The sequence below is a fragment of the Gymnoscopelus braueri genome (genome assembly GCF_963280865.1).
Source record: "Gymnoscopelus braueri genome assembly, chromosome: 7".
NCBI lineage: Eukaryota > Metazoa > Chordata > Actinopteri > Myctophiformes > Myctophidae > Gymnoscopelus > Gymnoscopelus braueri.
The window spans coordinates 18108556-18136210 of NC_137608.1; the positions used below are offsets into that span (position 1 = coordinate 18108556).

The 27655-nt window shown below is 45.0% G+C and overlaps 1 pseudogene across 1 annotated transcript in view; it reads right to left on the bottom strand.

The window, feature by feature from the left end:
- Positions 1-27655, bottom strand: part of LOC308089269 (calcium/calmodulin-dependent protein kinase type II subunit beta-like) — a 73611-nt pseudogene that overhangs the window by 24814 nt on the left and 21142 nt on the right. Inside the window, exons 6-14 of the transcript XR_013935088.1 lie at positions 17677-17749; positions 12329-12431; positions 11591-11674; positions 11339-11433; positions 9918-10040; positions 9579-9662; positions 8374-8416; positions 6370-6462; positions 1355-1392 (exon numbers count right to left, since the gene is read on the bottom strand). The product of XR_013935088.1 is annotated as a calcium/calmodulin-dependent protein kinase type II subunit beta-like (transcript). The remainder of the gene's footprint in view (positions 1-1354; positions 1393-6369; positions 6463-8373; positions 8417-9578; positions 9663-9917; positions 10041-11338; positions 11434-11590; positions 11675-12328; positions 12432-17676; positions 17750-27655) is intronic.

Genomic DNA, 27655 nt, shown 5'->3' on the forward strand with positions numbered 1-27655 from the left:
TTTTTTGGCTTTTCTTTCCTCCGCGCGCCACCGTGCACGCTCAGGGAACATGCGAGGAAGCTGTGCGTGGGATGTTTCAGTGCAGTGAGTGTACACAGCGTGCATGCGCGTGCGTGGGTCAGCACGAGATCTTCGTTAAGGATGTGTAGTGGAAATGTGAGGTTAAAGACCAGATGGGGTGAGCAGGAAACGGAAGCAACAAGAAGAGAGAGAGAGAGAGAGAGAGGAGCTGATTGACGAAGGGTTGAGAGGGTTGGGGGGGGGGGATGGCAGATGGCTGTGCTTCATAATGGAGTGATGGAGAGGAGGAGAGATGGAGAGGTGGAGAGATGGAGAGGTGGCGATGAGCTCCCTCCAGAACACTACATGGAAAAACACTGCGCTCTCAGATGGATGGACCACTAGAAGCTCAGCCACACTCAAACACAAAGATGTTTTGTTTGTTTATAGGGGGAAAAAATAGTCCAAGCTCACGCAAGTGAGCATGAAGATGAATCATGCACATACAGTAAAGTGTGCACACACACACACACACACACACACACACACACACACACACACACACACACACACACACACACACACACACACACACACACACACACACACACACACACACACACACACACACACACACACACACACACACACACACACACACACACACTTTGTTATGATAAAAAGCTGTTATGCTAGAGAAAAGTATGTTTGTGCTCCATTATCCAAAAGACAAAGATCTCTATGTGCCCAACTCCGTTCTGGGATCTTGCCCCTGCACCTTGAGACTGGTAGGTGTAGAGGAGTAGTGGAAGAGGAGAGGATTTATATTTATTGGGACATGGAGGATATTGAGAGTGAATTCCATTTTGTTTTCTATTGCCCCTTGTATCATGACCTGCGTCAAAAATGATTTAAGAGGTGTAGAAACCTGGACTTGGTTTGGTCGGATGACACACAGAGAATTTTCGAGCACAGGGTATTCACACTTGCAGAGTATTTGGAAGGGGCCTGGGACAAACGGGCAAAGAGAACATACATGTGTGATGTATACTTTTTTTTTGTTTGTTTTGTTTTGAGTGTTTACCAAACATTTTCGTTTTCTTTTGTGCAGTTTTCCAGGAACAGAATGTGATATTGTTTATTCATGTTTTGGTGTCTTATAATCCTGTAAGGGGAGGGGGGCTTTTGACAAGACACGAAAATAAAAATGCATTCATTTATTCATATATACACACACACACACACACCCACACACACACACAGAGAGAGAGGAGAGGAAGAGAGAGGCAGGAGGAGAGAGAGTGGGCAGAGAGTGTAGACAAAAGGAGAGAGGGGGAGGGGAGGAGACGCTTACCTTGACATCTGCCTTCTTGTTGAGCAAACTCTTCGCTGCTGCAATGATGAACAGAGAGAGAGAGAGAGAGAGAGAGAGAGAGAGAGAGAGAGAGAGAGAGAGAGCGAGAGAGAGGAAATCTGTCAGAGATGAACATTTACAATGATTACAGCATACTCTGTTTGAACAGCCCCACAGCAACTGCAGCTACACGCTGAAACCTCATTTCTATGTCGTTGCACAACTGTGCTGCTGGTCGAAAAATCTGTTCTTTCCGACAAGCGACACCACCGTGCGTCGCGACGCAGTATAAATTAGGCCTAACCACTTGAACCCTAGCGTCGCTATTCTGGGCATGTCATAAATATGCTGTAGAGGGGAAAAAAAGGAGGGAGCCAAGTATAAACACCACGGGGACCCCGGTCAACGAAGTAGTATATAGGGTTTAAGTGGTTAAGTAAGGCTAGGTCAGTCTGCCGAGCCGTGCCAAGGTCAGCCGAAGCTAAACGGAGCCGAGCTCAACTGCTTTGCTATCTGTGTATTATATACTACATATCTACGGTATCCCAGCATTCATTTACTGTAACGTTGCACTTCAGACTGGCATTGAGAAAGCCAAAGCCAAAGCTTTCTGGAACAGGAAAGCATAGTTACTGTCGGGTCACATCATTGCCCTGTGTAACACAATCAGACATCGTCCTCAGTGTAGAAGAGAAAGTGCATTGTTCTCAAGCTGGTGTTCTGGCTCGCCACCACGACACCAATGACAGAACGGCCGCAAAGATGCCTGCCGTACGAGGCCCAACAATAAGTGTTGCCTTAAACGGCTCTTTAGGGGCCTTAAGGAGGATTAGTCTTCAGTCTGCTTTCTAATGATGGGTAATGAGAGAGAGAGAGAGAGAGAGAGAGAGAGAGAGAGAGAGAGAACGATGCTGTAGACACAGTTGTCTGATTAGCATAATACACATAATCCCTTGCAATGGGGGACATGCCACACAGATGGTCCGCAGGGCGTATGTAAAGACCGCCCTGCTGCAGCACGGACACAGCGGGTGGCCCCCGAGTGGCCCACCCATAGTGTAAAGATTATGCATACACTACGTAAGACATACATTCCCCCACACACACACACTAGGTTTTGTGTACTTTATGGGTGTGTTGTGCAGTGGCTCCTACACATGTCGCGCACGCACACACACACACACACACACACACACACACACACACACACACACACACACACACACACACACACACACACACACACACACACACACACACACACACACACACACACACACACACACACACACACACACACACACACACACACACACACACACACACACACACACACACGGTTTTGCAGACTCTGGCTCCATATGCAGTGATTCTTTATTGATGGTTTTCCTCAGAATCGACAAACAATTTGTTGATTCTGAGGAAGGCCAGCTGGCCAGAGTGTGCAACACTTTTCCCCCCTTTCTTTAAATTCTTTCAAACAATTACTCACCCCATGAAGCCATGGAGAGTTTCGTTTTTGTCGCATTCCTGAGCCAATAATCCAATACTTGACCAATTGAAGGTAATAGGAGACCAATCTTAACAAGAGATTAATACTATATTTAAAACATTCTCTTTGAACATCATCAGTAGGCCTCTCGTGATTACACTGTGAGGGTTGTAAGAGTTAGTTTATATTATTATTTCATATCGTTTTGCATTGGGGTGAAGAAGTATTCCTTTAAGTTTGTTCCCTGTGGTCAGCACCTCACCACAGCCTTTGGTGTGCATTACATTTCCTGCTATATGCTGAAGTGCTCGTTTAACACGGACCCGAATACCAGATCTTTAAAACGGGCAAAAGCACCAACAGATGCATACATACACAGGCAAATACACACACAGTTTCTCCTAGACTGAATCTGCTCTTACTCGCCTTAATTGACCTACCCACTGCATTTCAATTACACAGCAAAACAAGTGTAAAAATGAAACAAAATGGATCCATGAGGTTGCATTTTGCCTCATTTGTACACTCTCAGGGTTAAACTAACGCTGAGGAGTTTACTGCGTACGTCCACAACATTCTTCCGTCCAGTAGGTTCCGATCGGCTACCTGCCGCATTCCGCGTCGGCTCTGCCCCGTTTCTACGTCCTCCTGACTTCCCCAGATGGAAGCCTGAGGTATATTAAGGAGCGCAGACTGCATTCCACAGTCGAATCACATCCAATCACATCAACCACCCAGCCATGTTACATAAAACACTATTTCTGGAATTCTGTGCCTTTTTTTCCTCTCTCACTTCTCTCTCTCTCTTCGTTCCCATCTTACTCTCTTTTCTTTCTATATTCACTAATTTCCCTCTCTTCTCGTGTCCCTGTATCGTGAACGATGAGGAAGCACGTGGAAATCCGCTCAGAACATGGACTTGTTCAGGCACCAATTATTGTGCCCGTGGCTCATCATTACCCCCACCCTCCATTCACTTGACTTGTTGTTATTGAGGAGAAGAAACGGGGTCAGAACATTATCAAGTGCATTCTCTACTCCCCTTTGACAACTCAGCAGGGGAGGGGGAGGGGAGGACTCCACTTTTACTAAAGAGTTAAGGCTGAGTTAGACTTAGCTGTGTGCGCAACCAAGTAAAAAATCTGGCATTAGTGTAATAAAGACATCTCCAGCTCATCTCCACGGTGGAAGTGAATAGAACCTTCCAGAAAACGGCAAGTTCTAAACAGACATGGCACAACATTCTCCCCCACGGGAAACCAGAGATGTGCCGAGGCAACCTGCAGGGTCAAAGTTCGCAGCTTAGTTCACAGCCCAGGTGTTGAAGAGGGACTCTTACCTTGCCACAAATTACACGTGAAGCAAGAAGAGAGAGGAGGAAGAGGTTAATAACCAATAAACTAGCAGCTACGAAAATAAATAAAAAAATGCATTTATGCATAGATGTATGCTGAGTGCAAAGGCTGCAAGATGGAGGCAAGGATGGGCATGGATTCACATGGATCATCAACCATGCTATGCTGCTGAGCACATGGTAGCTCTACTCTAAGATCCACCCCCCTCATCTGGCAAGGTTTAGTCTTTGAAAGATGGGATACTGATCGGCTCTTCGGAAGGGTGGACGCTGTCTGGTGCCAGGATGCCTCCAGACATTTTCCTGCACATGAACCCTAGCGTTCCTATTATGGGGCGAACATTCGGCAAATCCCCAGAAAGTATATAGAGTTTAAGTGGTTAAAGGCCAAGACACACTCACATTTAACCTCATCCCCTGTGACACGGGTGTGTACGGTAATGTCTTCTAGATATGGGTGTGTGTGTGTGTGTGTGTGTGTGTGTGTGTGTGTGTGTGTGTGTGTGTGTGTGTGTGTGTGTGTGTGTGTGTGTGTGTGTGTGTGTGTGTGTGTGTGTGTGTGTGTGTGTGTGTGTGTGTGTGTCACACAGAAAGGAGCTGATAGGGGGAGGCAGTCCACTATGAATATTTGATTGGACCCCTGGTGGAGGCTGAGACAAGCCCACAGGGGCTACTTCCACCACAGCTTCACCGTCGTCCCTCTCTGCAGCCTACACTGTCAGATGAGGCTCTCATGTTGCCTTCATGTTTATTGTTACACGCCATGGAAAAGAACTGTCCCTTGAAGGGTTCGATTTGCAAAAAAAAAGAAGAAGTTAAATACATGTAGGCCTATATTTTGTTCCTGCTATTTATTTATTTAGAAAAATATACAATAATTTTGAAAGATTTTGAAAAGTTTTCACAAATTGGCACATTTCAAAACATTTGCCAAAAATAGTGATGCCAGGGTTAACGTGGTTATTTGGTTAACATACATTACCAGAAGAGGGGATATCAAAAGCAGAGGCATGGATCCCCCTCATCCCACCCAGCAAATTGAACCCGTGAACATTGTGTTCGCGCGGCGACGTCCAATGACCTTATATCGACCATTTTTACACTTTCAGCGTCAAATGTATATTTACACTGTGTAGACATACTGTAACTGTACCTATTAATTTATATGAAACTTTTGGTAACATGTTGGTAATTATTTTAACCTAAAATTCTACAATTATTGCCTCTAAATCAGTAGTTCGCACACTTTCAAGATTTTTCTAAAATGTTCAAAAATAGCAGATGTACAAAGCTTGCAGCGCGTAACGAAGTGCTGCTATTTTTGAATAGCCAACGCTGAAATCGAAAATGACACAGATGCTTTCCCGGTTTTAACGGGTAAAAAAAAAAAGAAGAAATACATGAAAAGGCAACCATTTCACTTTTTTCCACTGCATTTCCTGAGAAGCTGCCCAACCTTGCGTCTCTTGCAGTGCTAACCACCCCACCAACCCGGCCCCCTGGCAGTGCATGCACCATTCCAGTGCCCCATGCAACATTCACTAACAATTCCATCCTTTAAGTAACAGGGGGGGGGGGGGGGGGGTCATTCTCCAACAGAGGAAAACAAGAGACAGGGAAGGAGGTGGATGCAGAACGAGTGCAATGAAACATGAAACAGAGAGAGAGAGAGAGAGAGAGAGAGAGCGAGAGAGAGAGAGACATCAGAGTTCTACAAAGGTAAAGGGCGACTGATGCATGACAGCAGGGAATGATAAGAGGGGTAAAGGTGAACTCATATCATAGTCGTCCTATGGCATGAGAGAGAAAGCGAATGTGAGAGAGTATGACAGGCGCTGGTCTGCTGTTCTGGCCATGCTCCGTGGCTGTGATATATGAGAGAGAGAGAGAGAGAGAAAGAGAAAGAGAAAGAGAAAGAGAAAGAGAGAGAGAGAGAGAGAGAGAGAGAGAGAGAGATGGTGAGAGTCTGAATGGATGGATGGATGGATAGATAGAAATGAGGGGCGTGACTACTGCGCAGAGCCCATGGGGAGACAGCGTGACCAGCCACCATCATGCTCTGAGCTCCCATGCTGCAGGGTGGGTGGGATGGCGTACAGGGGGAGGGGGAGGGGGGAGGAGGGGGGGGGGGGGAGGACACACCCTCCCGGGGCGTCGCCGCCACGCTACCTTGTTCCACCAGCCCCGCCGCGGTTCCGGTGGCCGCTGCCACGGCTGCTGCGGCCGCGGTGACCGAGGGCGCCGTGGTCTGCCTGCTGCCCACTGTTAGTGTCCCGACACCCAGTCACAACATGGAGGCACGCAGGTACAGGTGCAACCAGAGGGCCAGCGAGGGAGAGAGAGAGTGATAACAAGGAGAGAAAGGAAGAGACACAGAGGCAGAGAGAGAAGGATAGAGAGAAAGAGAAAGAGAGAGGGGGTATTGAGAAAGGGGAGACAGAGAGCAAGGAAGAAAGTGGGAGCGAGGGACAGGAAGAGAAAAGGACGGATGAAGGACGGCAGGGGAGAGAGAGAGAGAGCGACGGTGAAGGCAGAGAGTAGGAGGGGAGAGAGAGAGAGAGAGAGAGAGAGAGAGAGAGAGAGAGAGAGAGAGAGAGAGAGAGAGGGAGAGAGGTTGGAAACAAATAGTGCTCATTAGTTTGAGGAAGATAGTGTAATTAAAACCACATACAGAACAAAAGGTTCACAGTGACAGTGATAAGAAAAATAGTAATAGAAGTAATATCTGCAAATACTGAAGCTGCACAACATAGGAGTTACTGTATAATGCAGGGTCATTAGGTCATAGTCTGACCCAAAAAGGTTGACTGATGAATTTCCTCCAAAGTTGGCAATTTATTTAAAGCTGCAATCCATAGCCTAACTTTCATGTTCTACCCGAGGCTGGGTACTCTGCACAGGCTACACAATTTCTACTGTTGAGCTACTGTACAAGGGACAGCTTGTATGAGCAGTGGCTAAATGGCATTTGAACTTTGATGCAATACCTCTTGTCAAACCGTAGGCACATAGGATATAAATGTCTCAATAGAAGAACAGGCAGACCAAATACAACCAAGCCAAGTACAGTACTGTACACATCATGCATAAGCAGACAAGGACACAAACGTCTGCACAACACACACACACACGCACACGCGCACGCACACACACACACACACACACACACACACACACACACACACACACACACACACACACACACACACACACACACACACAGATCAGTAACAGGCAATTAGCTCGAACAAAACCACTAATGAGGAGAAATTGGTTTGAAAATGTTTCACACGGTCTACCCCTGGAAAATGTCACAGTGAAACATACACAGAAAAATCCTGAGTGTTCATTTAACTGTCACCCTCTAAATGGCCACTCTGGACTTTACTGAGGCTTGTCTGAACAGTGTTGAAAGGAGCTGCATTTATAGCAGCACTGACTAAATGAGTTTCTCTCAGCACTTTCTCAAAGCTGGTAAAGTGTGCTAAATTGCAGTCAACATAGCAGTAGTACTGTGGATAACTGTTAAATTATAGCTTACACATTATACATGTTATGTATATGAAACTAATAACTAATGAAAATAATAACCTTTCATACACTGAATGATGCCAAGATACACTGCACATTTCTCCAAAATGTACAGGACAGAAACGCATAGTATCTATTGCAACTTTGCATCAACAAACTATTTCTGTTCTGTTTACCATGTGATCACATCACAGAAAAGGCAGGTTCACACTCACATGAGGCAAAGACATCCTATTTCAAATCATATGTTTGAAATATTAAGATTTGCAACAGAATAATAATGCAGAACTATATGCAAAACATATATGTCAAAACATCCACCCTTACGCCGGTATCAGATGACAACTCTGTAAGTTTTGTAATTTAACAAGGGGAAATAAATCTTATTGAAGAAAAGAGAGGAATGATTATGCAAAACACTTGAGAATGATCTCTCAATCTTAATGGATGTTTCTTAAGTAGTACAATCTACAAGTTCACAACACATGCATCCGCAGCGCGTTGTGAGCTTGTAGATCTGTCCATTTCGACGGCCGACACTATCATACGACTTAGCATAAATTAAGCATATGTGTTATGCTTAATTGTCCTACATACTGCATGCATTGACTGAAATAGACTGACATGTTGACTGATGCTTACCAGAGAAGTTCCGAGAAACCAGCATGGTGGTGAGAATGGCCCCCTGGGAGAAAAATGAAACAAAAAACTATAAATGTTCAATTCTAAACCAATTAACTGCACCTGCTGTCGGGGAGATGTTATACCAACAACATTAATAAAACATGGCCACGGTACCTAGGTATTTTCTTTTTCCTTTACAGAGTGAGAATTATGAGTAAAGCGCCTAATCCTGGTAATCTTTACCAGTGCAAATACCCCTATGCGGGCTGTTAAAATGATAATGATATTGGATTGCAAAGAGGCCATGGGGGCTATTTCAAGATGGATATTAGACTGGCTCAGAGAGCCAACCAAACTCTCCAGGCTTTGCTAAATCCAATCAAAGGCTATCATACTGGAGCAAGATTCTCCAGCTCAGGGCAGAATAGACTCTCTGCATGTTCTAGGCTCAGGCTAAGAGATCTAAGAGGCTCTACAATAACACAAACCCTTCCCTTGACACAAAGACAGCTGCTGATTTCCAACGGGGGTGATTTCCTCTTCCTTGGACACATACTGTAATAAGACCATTCTTACCAATCAATGTGACAATAACTTTTCTTTTTATGGTAGGTTCACTGTTTTACCATGAATAAAATGCTTATTATTAATTATTAGGAGGATTGTTTTTCCTGTTTTGTAGATACGTTGCTCTACTAACCAGCATTTGAAAGACAGCTGAGCACCATTGCTAGGCTGCACTCAAAATCTCGATCTATCCTCCACTGCGCGATGGTGTCCCTTTATAAAAAAACAGACACTGTATGTACTTTTAAGCAAGCGTCACTGTCGTGCAACAGACTATAAATTAGGCATACGATTATTGGTAGTGATTGCAATGAGGTCTCTCAGCTCTCCATAGGATCAGCTATTTTCGATCAGCCGAAGTATTAAAAAAAAGAGGTTAAAGTGGTTAAACTGATTTTATATGCTATATTAACTCATTTAGCTGGGACCCCCAAGAACCCCCTCAAGGACCCCTGGGGGTCCCCATGCCCCACTTTGATAATGACTGACTTAGATCATAGTCTATCTTACATGACCTGCTGCTCTCTCTCTTCTCAGTGTTTTAGCTCCTCCCATCAGACCGCAGGTATGAGTTCCCTAATGCTTTGACTGTCAACAACGATCATAAACATTCAATTCCACCACCACACATACAGACAGCTGCCACGAGCACAGACCTTGAGTTTCCTCCTGGCATTGAACTTCTTCAGACACTCCACGGTCTCCTGTCTATGCATCATGGACGCCACTGTGGAACGTTGCTGGGAGGGGAGGGGAGGAGTGGAAGAAAGACAACAATAAAGGTTATTCGGGTTAACTTTGCCGGCTGTCACAGGGCCTACTACAAAATGCCAATATAATCACTGTACTTGTTGATCTGCTACATCATTCCTTTGTGTAGGTGTGTGTGCGTGCGTGGATCTTATGCCTATGTGAACGTTTGTGATTCAACATCCATCTCCTTTTTCTGTTTGTCTGACAAATTGGGCGAGGGGAGGGGGGGGGGGGACACTTACGCAGACCCATGGGTGTTTCAGGGCCTCCTGGGCTGTGATCCTCTTGGCGGGGTTGATGGTCAGCATTTGGTTGATCAGGTTCTTGGCTTCAGGGGTCACCGTGTCCCACTCTGGGGAAGGAAACTGAAGAGACAGACCTGATTTGAGACATCTGTAGCAGAGCAGCCCTGTCTGAAGTCTAAAGGGGATTCCCCCTGTGGTTCAGTGGTAGATGAATAATTTCCCATGCGGGAGAAACTGGGTTCGGGTTGTTATGCATACAACCACATTACTGTCTTTGGTTAGTCCTTGAAATACAGATGAAACAAGACAACAATATATGTGCACAAAGAGTTGGGGGTTAAGAGACGGGGATAGAAAGATTTTAACCAGCCGATTGTAGGTAAGGAGGAAATGTCTCAGTTTTGTCCCACTCGGAACGCATCCAGGTCTGATGATCAATAACCCACCATTGATCTGTTCACAACCATTCAAGCCTAAAAAGCCGCAGCCAAAATTAACTACTAGCAGCTGCTGGTTCTAGAGCTAAGACAGTGTGTGGTATCATTCAGCTGACTGTTTGTATGTTCCTCAGGATAGGTACGTTAACAGTACAGCAATACCGATATGAGTTCCCCCATTCAAACACCATGTTTAACAACACTTCTGAATACGCCTTTTCAATAGACTGTTTTCTTAAGCAGCATAAATGTAATGTACGGAACAGATTAAAGATCAATTGATTTTCTTGATGGTTAGGATATATTATGTATGTAATGTATATGAATTCAGTAAAAAATTATAATATAATATAAAATTATAAACCCAAAAACACAACCTGACCAGAAAATGTTTTTGTGATCTTTTGTGAGCAAATAGCTAAAGATACAAATATGTCATCTAATGTCTTCAGCTGTTGCATACACAGAGCTGGACACATTTTTGAAGGACTTTAGTAAGAACATGTGCTCACTACCCTTTTAATATGGCGGGATTTAAAAGATACTCGTATGCTGATTTGAGTGTTGCACACTGTTTCGAGGAAACCGTGTTTTAAATTATTTTGTCCGCCGTTGAAACCAAAATGAAAGTCTTCCCTTGCCATCCTCTGGAAAAAAATCTTGCCTCCTGTCACAGTCACTTTCTTTCACACACACACACACACACACACACACACACACACACAGACACACACACACACACACGCGCACACACACACTTATGACAGACTTGAAATAGATCCATGGCAAGGCCTCCTTACTCCCCTGAAATATGAATGAGGTGACTGAGTTACTTAAGTACTGTTTCCAAAAAAGAACGAGGAAAAGAAAAATGTAGGGAGATGGAATAGAGAAGAACAACCAAAATAGAGGATTTATACTGTAGTGAACGCTACAGGACGAGTAGGGGGGCAGGGGAAGAGAAGAGAAGAGGCCACTCACATCATATGCTCCAGCCTTGATCTGCTGGTACAGCTTGTGCTGGTCCTCATCCCAGAAAGGAGGGTATCCTACCAGCAGGATATAAAGAATCACCCCTAAGAGAGAGACACACACACACACACACACGTTAAGCTTCTCCTTCTCATCAACTTTTTGTTAGCTTAGCAGCATGCTTGTGGTGTGTGTGCACACAGAGATCCAGGTAGGTGTGTACGACGTGTGAATGACAGTGTGTCTTTCACTGCTACTCACCACAGGCCCAGATGTCCACAGGTTTGCCATATGCCTCCTTCCTCAGCACCTCGGGGGACAGATACCCCGGTGTGCCTGCAAATCCTGCAGCAAAACGCGCACAAAACAAAAACACACAGTTGACTAACTGAATGACTGTCAATTCACAGTACTATGAGGACGCAGCATGCTGTATGATCACTAGTCTTCCTCATAGGTAAAGATATTATCCTCAGGGTTATCTTAACTTCATGTCAGCACACAGTGGTCTGTGGTGGCTCTCTGTAGGCTTAAGACACGGTCTCAACACGAGCTGTGTTCACACGCACGCGCAGGCGCGCTCCTCGTTCGTGCATGATACTGTATATACTGGAGGTGATTTAATAGTAAAGTTTGACAATAGGGTATTTTGGAAGTACTGCGCACACAACTAAATTACAGGACAATTGGATTTAATTTAACTGTGAGAGTTGTGTGAGAGTTTATAAACATATTTTTTAATGCAGTTTTGCTATTGTTAATCTTGGATCCTTATGAATTCAAATCAAATATCACAAATAAACATTTCGATTATTCATTCACTGTGTGAAGGTATGCAACAGAAACAACAATTCTGGAGTCAAGCCATCACAGAGTAATTGAAATAAAAAAATCAATTTTCTGGATGAAGTATTCCTTTCAAGGGGGAACGGTACCATTTTGCCACAGAGACCAGTAGTAGAGGACGCATTCAGGAAACGCATGTGTGAAGCTACATACCGAACCAGGCCTGCTGATCGCCCTGCACCTCGATGGCAAGGCCGAAGTCGGCCAGCTTCACCGCTGCGTTCTTGCATTTGCTGGCCAATAACAGGTTCTCTGGCTGGAGAGGGGAGGGGGAGGGTGCTGAGGTTACTGGACCCTTAGACTAGATGGACTGGGGCCAAAAAACAACAACAACATCGACGCACACTCATGACAGGGGAAGAAGGGTTTGAGGTCTTAAGGGCCTACGCATGCACACACCTCATACATTCTCTGCGTTAAGTATTACAAATCCACACTTTGAACACACACAACTACACTTCATTTGAATACACCACGTTGATCTATGTGGCACAAACCGCATGAAGTTAATCTAAATCTCAATAAAGAGCGTTAAAACTCTCTGACTGCAGTGCCTGAACGCTGTCTTGGCCCCCTGTGGTGTGCTGTGGTGTACAGACTCCATCTCTGTGGCCCAGATAAGGCAGCCAACCTCATTATTCTCTATCAGGGGAGGGCTCTAATAATGGGCTGCTATCCCCACTGGCTTCTTTCTCTCTCTCTCTCTCTCTCTCTCTCTATCTCTCTCTCGCTCTCTCTACACTTCTGTCACTTTTGCTTCCTGCTGCTGCTGTGAAGCTGTGCTGTATTGAGCAGACTTTGTTCCTGTTAGTAGGACCTGTCCACACCTGGGTCGCGTTTCATACTGCAGCTTTTAGAACGTGCCACCTCAAGTCGAGGCGATCCCAGCGTTTCCCAGGTTGGGAAACTGGACAAAGTGGGTGGGTCGATGCTTTCCGCAGCCAGTGAAAGTGACGTCTCCTGAGCGATCCTCCCTTCAGTTCAGCAGGTCACTTTGTGTGACACGTCATCCGAGACACCCATCATGAGTGCCCAAAGAAAAAGGAACACTCTCTCACTCCGGGCGTGCGCCTCTGTTGTTGCCTCCCACGCAGTGCAGCAGGTTTTGTCTTTGTTTTCCCTGGTTCTCTCCCGCTCCCTCTTTCATTACAATGCCCACCACAAGCCCCCCGCACCCAACCCACTTTCTCCATCACCCCTCCTTAGAGGCATGGTAATAGAGACATAGCATTTTAGACACATGTACGCATAATTACAAAAGTTTGTGCTTTGAGCTCAGAAGAGAGGCATAGAAAGAGAGCGAGAGAGAGACTAATCCCGAGAAGCCTTGCCTACCCTCATGTCATCATATTCGCAAAGCTCTACCACTAAATGGGGGAGTTAGAACTTGCCAACACTGCAGCAGTAAGATAATCTGTGAAAAGGGAAGTGTGGGCGGAAATTATGATGAAGCGCAAGCTTCCATCAGAATAGGTGGATGGACGCACCGCCAGGCTTACAGGCGGCATCCTTGCTCATCACAGCAGCAATAGGCTCTGTGCACAGCAGCTATTGGAGAGAAATTGGGCCTCTTCCTTACTTCCTTCACAGGTCTTAACCATGAGGGTACCTGGACCACACTTTGAGACCCACTGGTGTAGCAGAGTGTTTCCAGTGAGCCAACATGCACAATATCAGCACCCTGACTCTGTTTGACCAGAATGGAGCGAAGCCTTTATTAGTATCATTGGTAAGACCTGTGACAGAAGTAAGGAAGAGGCTCAATTTTGTTTCAATATAGTTCCTGTGCATAGAGCCTATCGGCATAATTTTTGGGACTGGAGCGTGAATGTTTGCTTCCTCATACGGACAGAAAATAAGAACGCTCTGCATAACTAGCACATCCTTTAGAGAAGAGGTTCCCACTTTTTCAGCTGAGATCCAAAAGATAATTTTGTTGTCTCCCCTGGACCCAAACTAACAAAAATACATACAAAAATAGTGAAAATAGCCGATCCACAAGCTCACGAATCACATCGGGTTGTGAGCTTGCAGATCGGCTATTTTCACCATTAAAAGGAGCACTTCACCCATTTTCATGTTCATGTATTTGGTCCTCACTACTAATGCTCATTATAAGATGCTACGATTTCTGTCTACTTGGTCTGTGTCTCAGAGGAGGGATGTGGACAGTTCAGAAATCTGCCTACCTACCAGTGACATCATCGGTAGGCAAGTTTGATCCTTTCAAAAAAAGATTTCAAACTTTATTCTTTTTTTTAATGATGCAATATCTATTATTGCCAGACCCAGGGGGTCAGGCCTACATGAGGCTTTGTCGGTCCCCATTTGCTATCGTTTTCGTCCATATATGAATGAAAACGTTCTCTTACATGTCCCTCTTTTTGATTGGCCAAGCTTAGCGTGACGTAGTTTAGAAACCATTCAGATTTCCGGCCATTCAGATTTCAACCACTAGGGGTCTGGCAGTACCAGGTCCCCTGGTTCCCTTGTTTTATTATAGCATGCTAACTTTCCAAGAAGAGAAAGGCTGTAGTTTCTATTAGCTTGGAATTCCCATCGATGATGTCATTGGAAGGCAGGTTTCTGAACTGTCCATAGCCCACCAATGAGACACAGAGTAAGTAGATGGAAATGGTGTCATCTTAAAACCAGCATTAGTGAGCACCAGTTATATGAAGATCGGTTGAAAATGGGTGAAGCAGTTGTTAATTCTTTTTTTTGACATTTATGGAATTTCTTTTATGTATTTTATGTTTTTATTTCTTTTTTACATTTCTGATCAAATGAATAATTTTTTTTTGGTTGTGAAAATCTTTTTGAAATAATTTTGTATTAGATAGATTTACTCATGACCCATAAACACTGCTTTAGAGACAGAGAGCCATACATAGAAAACGCATGCTCCAGAGCAGAGCATGTGTGGGTGTTTCAAATGGAACCATTCCCAAGCTCTCTCTCTCTCTCTCCCCTCCCTCCCTTTCTCTCTCTCTCTCCCCCCCCCCCCCACTGCCTCTTGCAGGAGCAGAGCGGGATTCAGCTGCAGCATTCTTGACGAGGCACCCGCTCCAATTCCTTGGCAGGAAGTGGAGGAGACGCAGGCCTCCATTAAAAGGGCACTCCAAATTTAAGCAGACGGTTCACAGTGTGAAACCAGAACCTGCTCCTCGGTCAATTTACCCCGACAAAGATGGAGCTTGAGGAAATTACACCGCTTGGCCAGCGTCGACTGTACAATGAAGCCAGTTATACGGTTCAAATTTGACATACTCCATTTCAATTGATATATCAGCTGAATTAGGCCCATGACTGCCTGGTTCTGTAACAGAGGCATTTCTTTAAATGTTGAATTTTCAGTACGACATCTCCATAGTGTCAGTCAGTGTGGTTGTGCCGTGTGCTTTTTTTTAAATCCTTTTCTTTTTTGGCACACAGATCTGTTCACCGTGTTGTCACTTCATTTGCCATAACCCAATTCCTGATCAGAGGGATCTTGGCAGCCAGGCTGTCCTCAGTCATCACACTATGACCTATTGCATGAAATGCCCCCCGATGCCTGGGTGTGAAACCCGATCGGCGTGTCAGCTAAATAAAGCAATGGCCACAACAGTTCTGATAAACACAACACGTCTTGGCTGGAATGCGTTGCACTGACATTCGCATAGGAGCGGGCAGACTTGAAAAACAGCCCCATGCAGAAACAAGATGCAACACACGGGCCATGCACAATTACACACGATACAAGTTGACACAACAGGACAATAAAAAGGACAGCTTTTTTTGTTTTGTTTTTGGAGATAATTGTGAATCCGTTTGTCAGTTCTTATCAATTCTGCCCACAATAAACCTTTAAACAGACAGCTATGGTTCAACACAAAACCATCTGAACAAACGTACTGGTAGAACATACTGATTAATAATAGTCCTTTATATATTTGGCAATCATTGACAACAGAGTGTGATTTTTATTCCCATGACAAGGCTAGTAGGTTAACCTTTCTAAAAACAGATATAGGGCATATTATTGGGACTCGGAGACAGCACGGGGGGGTATTTAAAGCTGCACTCCAGAACTTATTCTAATGAATAAAACATTATTTTAAATGTTAATGCGAATGTTTAAATGTTTACGTTAATACAATACTGTATATAAGCACATCTGCAGTGGTTGGAGCCAGGTGGTCTACCAACTCTTCCATTGAGAAATTTAGATCCTGGTGTCGGGTAGGACACTCCCACGTGGGAGACCGAAGTTCAAATCCGGACTAGGACATGAAAATGACTGATTGCAGATTTAACATCAAGCAGTTACAAACATCATCAAATATCATCCTCATAGAAAATCATGTTCTACAGGTATTGCATGTAGCAATACTGTATTACATGTATTTGCCGCCCTCATAAAACCTAGAGCCAACCTAAAGCCTAAAGTTCATCATCGTCATTTGCCACAAACTGTAATCGATGATACAACTGAAGCTCAGTAAAACAATCGCAGAGAACTACTTTTACTGCTCAAATTAGATGCGTATGATGTGTATTTATAGTGCAATCTCAAGGCTTCATAAGCAGAATGAAAAGTCTTTTTTATTTATTTTTTTGTCCCACAGTTCTCAAAATCTGGTTCCAAATAGAATCTCATTTTCAAACCCTTGAAAATGTGATATTCAAAGGGACAGAGTCATTTTGGTCCATAGGTGATCATTCTTGTTGGCAGATCGGTTTGGGAGTTCTTTGAGGACAGCGTCTTATTGAGCAAACGAAATGAGCAAGTGTTCTCCCGTTCACTCCCATTGTACGGGAGCGAAGGGGTGGAGTTTCCCGTTGAGTTCAACATTGGTGAACTCAAGGAAAGAAGCGTGTGGTTGACCCGACTTGGCAGGCATTTCACTTGTAGCCAACCACTCCAATGCAAGTCAAATGAACTACACACCAGAAGACTGCCATTGCTCACAATCCGCAAGACAACATGGGTAACTGGTGCATTCGAGAGGGAGTTGCAGGCCAAAGCAAATGGTCAAAGGTGGTGATGGATGGGACTTCAGCACTGGTTTAAGTCTGACCTGGAGAGTGGAGCTGTGGCCAAAAGGCCATCTCGTCTGTCTTTGTACCTCTCTGTCTGTCTGTCTGTCTATCTGTCTGTCTGCCTGCCTGCCTAAACTGACTCACAGCGGCCATCTGCAGTCAGTGCAACCAGCAAAGGCGTAGGCCTCCCGTAGCCTAAGCCAGGTAAGTTATTGCACTGATATAAGGACGCTGTCCATTATACTGTATTGTTTTTGTATCGTTTTTGTTTCCTCAGGGAGGGGTTACGGTGGGGGGTATTATATCCACAAAAATACACAAATCCATAAATGTATACACACCAGTACAGATACAGTACACACACACACACACACACACACACACACACACACACACACACACACACGGATAAACACACATACAAATACATTCAAGCACACACTCAAGGGACAGCAAGGGTGATGGCCATCACTCACCTTCAGGTCTCGGTGCACCACACCCATTTGATGGCAGTGAAGCACCGCCTCCAGGATCTGCTGGATGCAATGACTGCATGCAAACACCAGGGGGGGGGGGGGGAGGGCGCATGTTAGTCTGAGCAGCGCTTACAATCCCGTGCACAGGCCAGGGGGGAGTGGGGAAGGCAGGGGTGGGGGTCAGGGGTGGGGGTGGGGCTGGGGTATCGGGGTTGTTGTGATTCAGGGGGCAGGGGGGTGGGCGGTTGAAATTAAGGGGTTCTTCCGTTGCCGTGGCCTCACACTTTTGCCTTGATCCCTGCGGCCAACCCACAGCGAAGCTCGCATCCAACACCATGGAGAGTCTGAATAGGGCGATTATCGATATTATATCAATATCATGATATGAGACTATATATAGAATTTGGGATATTGTTTTATCGTGATACGGCAAAAGTGTTTTATACTTTCCCAATTTTCAAAAATAACTACAAGCTCACAACACTGTGAGCTTATTATTTTTCTTAATGTTTTGGGGGGAAAATGCAATAATAAAAACAATAATAATAATAATAATATCATCACAACATATTATCACAATATCGATATCGAGGTATTTTGGTCAAAACCATTGTGATATTTGATTTTATCCATATCGCCCCCAGCCCTATCTGAATCTCTGGAGCAAATATCCAGGTCATCAGCTTGATGAATGTTTGCTTTCTTTCTTTGGGGGGGGGCAGACTCCTGGGCTTGGACTCGGCTATTGCCATGGGTTGGGTTGGACCGGCCCGGCAGGCCGGTGTGGGTAAGGCAGAGCTGTGGCTCCTCAGCAAAGGCAGCCTCCACTATATCTTTAACCTCTTAAACCCTACACAGAATACTTTGTTAACCGGAGTGCCCCAGGGGTCTGTACTATTTACACTCCTTTTTTCCCTTAATCTCTTGGACCCAGAATAGGGACACTAGGCTTCACAGGAGTAGACCATTTTCTTGTTAGTAATAGTAATAAATTATAAATTAATTCCAAAGTTAACTCCAACCGACCCACCCAATGTCCGTCCCCCGCGTCCCGTTTTCCTACTATCTGGTCAACAGGCCCTGGGTGAGGAGGAACTGTGTGTGAGGGAAGCGGCTGGCCGAGGGTGGGGCGGGTTGGGGGCATTGGATAGGAGGAAGTAAAGAAAGAGTGAGTCATCGTACAATTAATGGCACATTATAAAGATGTGTCTGGGATCCGCTCCCCCAATCCACACACCCGTCCACACATCCACCCACCGCCATGGGATCTGTCACCACCAACGCCACGGAACGCTAAAAATAAAAGCCCCCTAGAGGCGACAACGTTCTAAACACGAGTTGCATTTATCTCTGCTCTGACGAACGCATGGGATTAATCATAATAATGGCATTTACTGAGATGTAAAATAAAATGCAATAAGTCAGAATTTGAACCAAATAAAAAAGTCTGTAATATTATTGACTTTACAGGCTGCAATATAGTTGGCTGCCTATGTCATATTTCCTTTTTTGCCCAAGGCACACCAATGTGTAAGTCAAAATCTCAAGGCACACCTGTAGTGAAAATAGCCAACCTACAAGCTCACAGTGACGCATTGTGAGCCATTTTCAATATTTTTTGAAAATTCTGAAAAAATACATTAACATATTATAATGGCATTTAGGAAGGCAGGTTAAAAGTGTTTAAAATATTTTTTGGGGGTATAGAATTTGCCTCTGTATTTTTATTTGGTAATGAGTGCACGCAAAGTAGCCTACTGATGTAGTAAATAAAATAAAAGTTTAATTAGCATATATTGCTATAATAATGTGTAACAAAATCCCAAGGCACACCTGGACTTGTAACATGGCACACCATTTGTGAGCCAATGGCCTATGTGATATGACAGTAAGCCAGAGAAGAGAGAAAGTCAGAGAGAGAGAGAGAGAGAGAGGGAAAGAGAGAGAGAGATAGGCATGCCTGTAAAGTTCATGGCTATAAATTAGAGTCCTGTGTCTTGTTTCGAAAGGTCTCCCAATGAATAAATACTGGGCAGGTCACATCCACCGACCAAATGTGTGCTCTGTGTAAGTGTGTGTGTATGTGCGTGCATGTGCATGCACGTCGTCGCTGTCGGGCAGAAACCTTCTATCTCCATATTTCAAATGTGTAAAAATTGTCTTCATAAATCCTATATAGTAATTGACAGTCAAAAGTAGCAAAAATGGCAGATCTAACAAGCTCGTAACGTGTTGTGAGCTTGTAGATATTTTGGTATTTGGGTTTTTTGATTTCTTTCTTTTCGCCCATAATGATGTACCCAAAACAGGGACGCCAGGTTGACAGTGATTAAAAGGTTTAAAGTCTGTCGGTGGGTTTCTATAAATATTTATGAAAACAGCTTGTGACTAAACTACAACAAAATTCCATTGGAACAGTTCTTTTTTTTTTTCATTTCCTGAAAAGTAACCGTTTTGGACATACAAGGTTTCCACCCGACTGCGACGATGTGCAAGTTGAGTGATGCGGGTGGCTGTCTTCTGTACTGAAGCCAGCCGACACCGATAATAATTTGATCCTCCATATGTTGCAAGATTGTGATTATTTTCCTTCAGTGAGATATTAATACTGATACTGAATCTACAGTAAGTGAATATATCTGTCGAGTCTGCTGCGTCCGACAAATACATCAACAACAAAGTTACAAGTGTCCTGGTCGCTGGTTGGCCCAGGCTGATTATTGCCAAAATGTGTATTATGCATGACCATATCTGTCAAAAAGATAAAACACAAAAAAAGCCTGAGAGCTCATTTCCATTGTGGTCGTTAATCATTATGGTTTTGATCTCAACGTGGCACCGTTGGCATCGGTTCTGTCTTCTGAATCACAAATAGAACCGCGTTAGTGTGGCTGAACCAGAGTGAATCGCCTGTCCTCGTAATTCACAGGTGGGGGGATCAATAATGCAAAATCAGTGCCTTTGAGACATGATGGGGGCATCAATCAATAGAGATCACAGTGAACAGGTTATACTTGACGGTGGATTGTGTGTGAATGTGTAAATTAGCGCATGGATGTATTTATGCACAGTGTTAATTTAACTCACAGAGCATATTCATTTCTCCGCTTTCTCTGTGAGTTAAATGAACATTTTACGGTGCACGTGAGGCAGTGTGCATGGTGTCAAGAGTACAGGGCATACAGTACAGTACACGTAGAGGAGAGCCTGTAAACGGATGGGTTTGGGACTGGGGGGTTGGACGGACGTTATGACAGGGAGCCCAAAAGGTACAATTGGCTGGCTGGCCTGGTAGGGTGGAGTTGAGGCGACTGACTGATCCACTGATGGACAGTCAGTGCATCGCAAGCCTTAGTTTCCAGAGTTTGAGGATGACTGACTGACTGACTGGCGGGCGGGGGTGGTGTGGTGGGCAGGCTGAGTGGCAGGCGTGGGGAGGTTAGGACCGGGGTGGGGAAGGGACAGGAGGAAGGAGAGGGGGGGGGACGGGGGGGCAGGCCGGGCACTGCCGATTAAAACATGACAAACCCACACAAAAAAAAGTTTAACAAGTGAAAGAAAACTAAAAGAGCATACCAAGAGACAGAGAGTCGGACAGGCGGACGTACCATCACACACAGACAAGACGGACAGACAGACAGACAGACAGACAGACAGACAGACAGACAGACAGACAGACAGACAGACAGACAGACAGACAGGACAAGACAGGACAGGACAGGAGACGGAGAAGGTGCTTTAGGAAGTTTGGAAGAAGGTCAGGGAGCAGGCAAAGGGGGCAAAAGAAGGGAGTAGAGGAGAGGAAGAGGAGAGGAGAGGAGAGGAGAGGAGAGGAGAGGAGAGGAGAGGAGAGGAGAGGAGAGGAGAGGAGAGGAGAGGAGAGGAGAGGTCGGGAGGGAGGGTGGCTTTGCAGTTGCTCCTCTAACACATACTAACCTTGAGGTCCCTGTGCACTATGTCATGTTGGTGAATGTGATGGACACTGTCTAGAATCTGATGGATACAGTGACTGTGAAGACAAAACAGAGAGAGGGAGGGAGGGAGAAGTGAAGGAGTGTGGGGGGGGAGAGGAGAGGACGGCAGGTGAATGTAGTGATGGGCAGGGTGGAACCCAACATGAGATGAGAAGATGCACAAAAAAGGGAAAATTGGAGGGTTAAAGGAGTGATCCAGACAAGGAGGGGAGGGAGGACAGGGAAAGGACAAGGGAAAGGGAGGAGGAGGAGAAGCGACGATGATGGATAAAGGAGTGGGGTGGATGATTGGGGGGGGGGGGTTGTGCAAGTGGAGGAACAGAGGAGACAAAAAACGTTTTGTTTTTGTTTTTTTTTGGTGACAGACAAGACAACCCACAGCAGAACATCCTGTCAGACAACATCACAAAAACATTGAGGAGAGGAGAGTATAGAGAGACTGTGAAGCAAAGGAAAAGATGATGGAAAGTGGAACAAATAGAAAATGACAGCTATAGCGAGGAAGTGCATGAATGCTATTTTTTCCACAATCGATGGAGAAAGCTATACTGTAGTGGTTGCAGTGAAGGAATTTAGTGCATATCACTCCGTAAAGTCCGTATGTGTCGTTATTTATTATTTCTACGTGCATCTGCACCTCGTTGCTATGCGCCTTGCACGTTTACTGTATACCGGTATGCATGCGTGATGTATGTGTGTGACTGTGAGTGTTTGTTCGCACGTTTGATGCGCGCGCGCGCGCGTGCGTGCGTGCGTGCGTGCGTGCGTGCGTGCGTGCGTGCGTGCGTGCGTGTGTGTGTGTGTGTGTGTGTGTGCAGCAAGAGAGTGAAGTGTGCAGCATATTGTCGATGTCGGGCAGAAACCTTGTATGTCCAAAACTTTCATTTTCAGGAAATGGTAAAAAAAAAGAACCTGTGTTCCAATAGAATAGATCCAATAGATCCAATCCAAAACAATTTCAAAATTAGCAGATACAGCTCGGCTAATTTAGCTACTTTTGCATGACTACTTTTGTCATACGACAGAATATAAAATAGGACATTCATTAATGAAAACATAAAAAGACGTAACATGGAGATACAAGGTTTGTGCCAGACGGCGATGATATGTGACTAATAGTAGGAGCAGGGAGACGGGCAAGGCTGCAGGATCCACGCCCACACAGTGTCTACTGCGTGGGCGAGAGAGAGAGTGAGAGAGAGAGAGAGATTATGCACAAACACCAACACTTGCCATCACTCACTCTTTCTCTCCCTGTCTCATAAACACACACAAACATGTGCACACACCATCACTCGCAGCCTTTATCTTTCTCACACACACACACACACACACACACACCCCTCCCACACACACATAAATCTGCGAACTTGATGGGTACCCACATTCGTTCATGTTGTGATATGCGCACGTAGATGTGTGCATGCACCCTCACACGCACGGACGCACGCACTAAAGTTGTTCCGATACCAGTAACGGAAAAGCTGCCGATACTGCCTAAAATTATGGCATCGGTATGGGTGAGTATACCCGTCTATTCCATTCCCATACCACATCATTTATCATGATGATATGTCATTTACAGTAATCAATTATTTTGCATTTTGAATGCTTCAGTTGATGTTGCACTACCGTTTTCATCAGTGGTTCTCAAACCTTTTCCTTTCAAGGACCCCCATAACCATGAGAGTGTACAGATCCATTTGTGCACTCTCAGGGGTCTCTCTAAGGGTCTATTTGGAACCCCCTCAAGGAACCCTGAGGGTCCCGGGACCCCACTTTGAGAACCACTGTCCTAGATTTCTTTCTATTACACACTGCTATCGGATGGGTACTCGGTATCGACCGATATGTGAGTTATGGGTAATCGGTAATCGGAATCGGTAAGGAAGAAATGGTATCGGTGCATCTCTCGCACGCGCACGCACACACACACACACACACACACACACACACACACACACACACAGAGCGCAACCAGGGGAAGGGTTAAGTCACTCTGTATTGTACCAATGGATCTATTTTCAGCTCTGAGAGCAGTGGCGGAGATTCAAGATCTGGGCAAAAGAAGGAACAATCAAAATGGCACAAATGTAATTTGTGCACAGATTCAATAGAAGCGAATGCACCAGGGCAGCGCTTAGCTGTAGCAGGCTTCTATATTTGCCAAGGGGCCCAAAAGCTGTGAATCTGGCTCTGATATCAGTTTGTGCAAGTGCTTGCTCACCCTAATTCAGTGTGGACGTGACCATGCTTATTGTTTGTGACCCCTTATGGCTGGTTGAGTCAGATAAGAGATAAAACAGCCTATGAGAAAGACACACTATTCTGCTCGATTTGATCCCTGTGACCAGACAGTCCTGTTCTCCACTGTCAGCAGTGCTACTGTACCAGTCCTGTTTTCCACCGTTTCACACACGCACACTTGGCCTGACACGGTCCTAGCATATTACGCTTAGAATTGAGAGAATACCTGACTCCCATATTCCTCATCTCTCTCTCTCCCTCTCTGGCTCTCTCTATGCATCCATTCCTTTGTGTCTATTGCTGACGTATGTCCTCATCCCCGTCTCCCTCACCAGAACCATGAGGGCATTCCAGCGGGCTCGGCTGTTTATGAGCTCCTGCCGGGGTGCAAAGAAAAGACCCTCCTCACACGGATCCACTCAGCACTTTGAGCAACAACGGCCTTCGCTGTTCTCAGCAGGGGGACGTTGTGGAACATCCAGCACAGGGCCAGTGTGCATGTGTGACGAAAAGAGGGACACTAATTCACCAACTTCTCACGCAAAGGCTACACGAGCTCGCAACGCTGAAATGTGCATAATCGCACGGAGACATGTTTAGCCTTGGGTCAGCGCGTGGGGGAAAGATTCCACCACTCTTTGAACTGCTGACAGAGAGCACTTTTTCAGTGGTGGAACACAGTTGAAAATATCCTGTGAAATGATCTACAAAAAAAAACACCCTGGTCCTTTTGAGTGCTTTGCCATGGCAACGACAGAACACGTCACATCGTCACATCGGAGCATCAGTGTACTCTGTGCCTGAACGGAAACGTGGAATTGTTTCCAAAACCTGCCACAGGACTTACTTCTGATACGAGGGGGCAACGTGTGATGTGGCACTGTGTGTGTGTGTGTGTGTGTGTGTGTGTGTGTGTGTGTGTGTGTGTGTGTGTGTGTGTGTGTGTGTGTGTGTGTGTGTGTGTGTGTGTGTGTGTGTGTGTAACTAATTATCGGAGCTAATTAAAGTCCCACTTGCTGGTCTCCAAGGGAGCTCGGGGACAGGTCTGGCCTGGATGTCTAGCATTCACCAGAGAGGTAAAAGTGTGTGCGTGCATGCTTGTGCATGCTGTGTGTGTGTGTGTGTGTGTGTGTGTGTGTGTGTGTGTGTGTGTGTGTGTGTGTGTGTGTGTGTGTGTGTGTGTGTGTGTGTGTGTGTGTGTGTGTGTGTGTGTGTGTGTGTGTGTGTGTGTGTGTGTGTGTGTGTGTGTGTGTGTGTGTGCGCGCGCATGCGTGTGTGGCACTTCAGGGGTTACAAGGTGAGAGCATTAGGGAGTCTGTCTCATTAGTAGGGCGTTACGTATGGACAGAAACGCTAACGGACACACAGGGCGAAATACCATCCCTTGACGACTTCACTTGTTAGAAAGCTTTTCCATTTGGGCGTGTGACGAGTCAAAAGTGTAAATATTTGGTTACGGTTGTTGTTATAACTCCTCTGTATCATCATAAGTGCAAAACAACATACAATGTTGATACGTGCTTTTACATCAGTGGTTCACAAACATTTTCATGTCCTTATTTTTCTGGGTACCCCTGGAACCCCCTCAAGGACCCGTGGGTCCACTTAAGAGAACCTCTGCTTTACATGGCCAAAGCATGTAATCACAATAAAACTCCTCACCGTGCAGACACTGATGCACAGGCATAGTATGCAGCTGTGCAAGTGCACACAATAACTTTTCTGCATTAATGGGCGTTACATTAATAAAACCAATCAGAGTGTCAGGTGCCATCACCTTTAAGAACTATGAGAACCAGGTTGCGCCCGGCGTGAGGCGCAACCTGGTTCTAGATAGCACAGAATGCTTTTCTAGCCACAAAACCAATGTCCTCAATGAAGTGAAAGCACGCAATCTACGGGAGCATTATTAATAATGTGATATAATGACGTCAGCAGACGTGGGTGAAACAACAGCTCTCTGCTCACGGAAACATTGAAACGAGAGCTGTCCAAAACGCAGGGCCGTTACTGTGGTGAGAATCACCGCAGCCTAATGTCTCACGCATAATTTGAATCTATTATAGATAGATACCTTTATTGATCCCCCGAGGGAAATTCAAGCGCCAGAGACAGTTTGACTACTGGGCCAGTTGGCATGGTCAGGGCTTAATGCTGGATTCAACACCGCAACATACACATACTGCGGTAGCTCAGTCGGTAGAGCTCTTTGGACCACAAAGTCATGGGTTCGATCCCGGACACCGGCAACTCAGCATAGTAGCACAGCTTGGGAGCGGTAAGTGCGGTACTGGGAGCTCAGCACTCCATCTCCCAGGGGTCTAGTGCATTGTTAACAGGGATAGACTACTGCGTTATCGGCCGAAAATAAGCCTCTTCGACCTGCGTACTTACACACAGCTACGTACCACTGTAGTAAGACTATTGCAATAAACTGAAATGTGCTCTTCATCTTAACATCTACAAGGTGTTCCCCAACACATTTACTACATAACGCTACAGGGCAGCACAACACATCAACAATGTATAGGTACTGTACAGGACATACAGTACTGAGTGAAGGACACACACACACATACAGTATGCACAAGCACACACACAATCTTGCAACTGTGACTGAAATGCATCTACATTTCCTTCTTGTCTGTCTGTATTTGTGTGTATATATGAGAGAGAGAGAGAGAGAGAGAGAAAGAGAAAGAGAAAGAGAAAGAGAGAGAGAGAGAGAGACAGGATCTACTCCTGCTGTGTGGCAGGACATTTTGCAATGTGACAATGCATTTCTCGTCATGTGTAGACCTGAGGTGATGCAAGAATGCTCTAAACACATTCGAGGCAGGATGCTTAGTTTAACCAGCATGCACAGAAAATGTGTCTAATTTAACTTTCAAGTTGGAATTTAATACTAGTTGATCACGCTGTCGAACACTTGCTGAACAACAGTTAATAAATGTGATGTTTGTGTCAAAGACCATAATCTTAGAAATAACAACCCTTTGATGAGGAATAGGTTAACCCAATAAAACCGGGAGAGCATACGTGTCATTTTAGATTTTAGTGTTGGCTATTCAAAAATAGCAGCTATACATACTGTACCACGCTGCGAGCTTGTACATAATTTGAAATGTTTTAACACAAACAGGGTAAAAAAAAAAACAGTGTAAAAATAGATTTTTCAATTTCTCAGATTCTGAATTATTATTATTATTATTATTTTTTAAATAGTTTTGCTGCCCGTAATGTTGAAATGCCTGCCCAGCTTCCATAGTTGTTGCGCAACAAGCAGTGTGTGGCTATTAGTGGGCTGGGTCACTCTGCCAGTCGCTGGCCTGGCTGCTAAAATGGAGCAGGAAGAAATACAGCCGGCTCTGTCCTCATTGAAAGCAAGGGTTTGGACACACTTATGGTAGCTGCATACTACACACCAGAACAACGGATGGTGAATCTGAGATTATGAATTCACAAAATGTGAGAAATATTAACACACACATCCAAAAAAAATTGGAAAACATATTTAGGGATATACTTCCTTGGCTTACTGGCAGTGTGCTTGGCACGGATCAGTACAAGATTAGCCAAAGGGCACACGCACACACACACGCGCACACACGCGCACGCAAGCATGCACATACACACACACATTTTTTCCACGCCAACCCAGTTACCTCTGCAATGGCTGATTTCCAAAGAAAAGTATTTTCATTGTTTTTTTATATATAAGAAAATAAGCTCTGCTGCAAAGCTTACAGTGTGATATT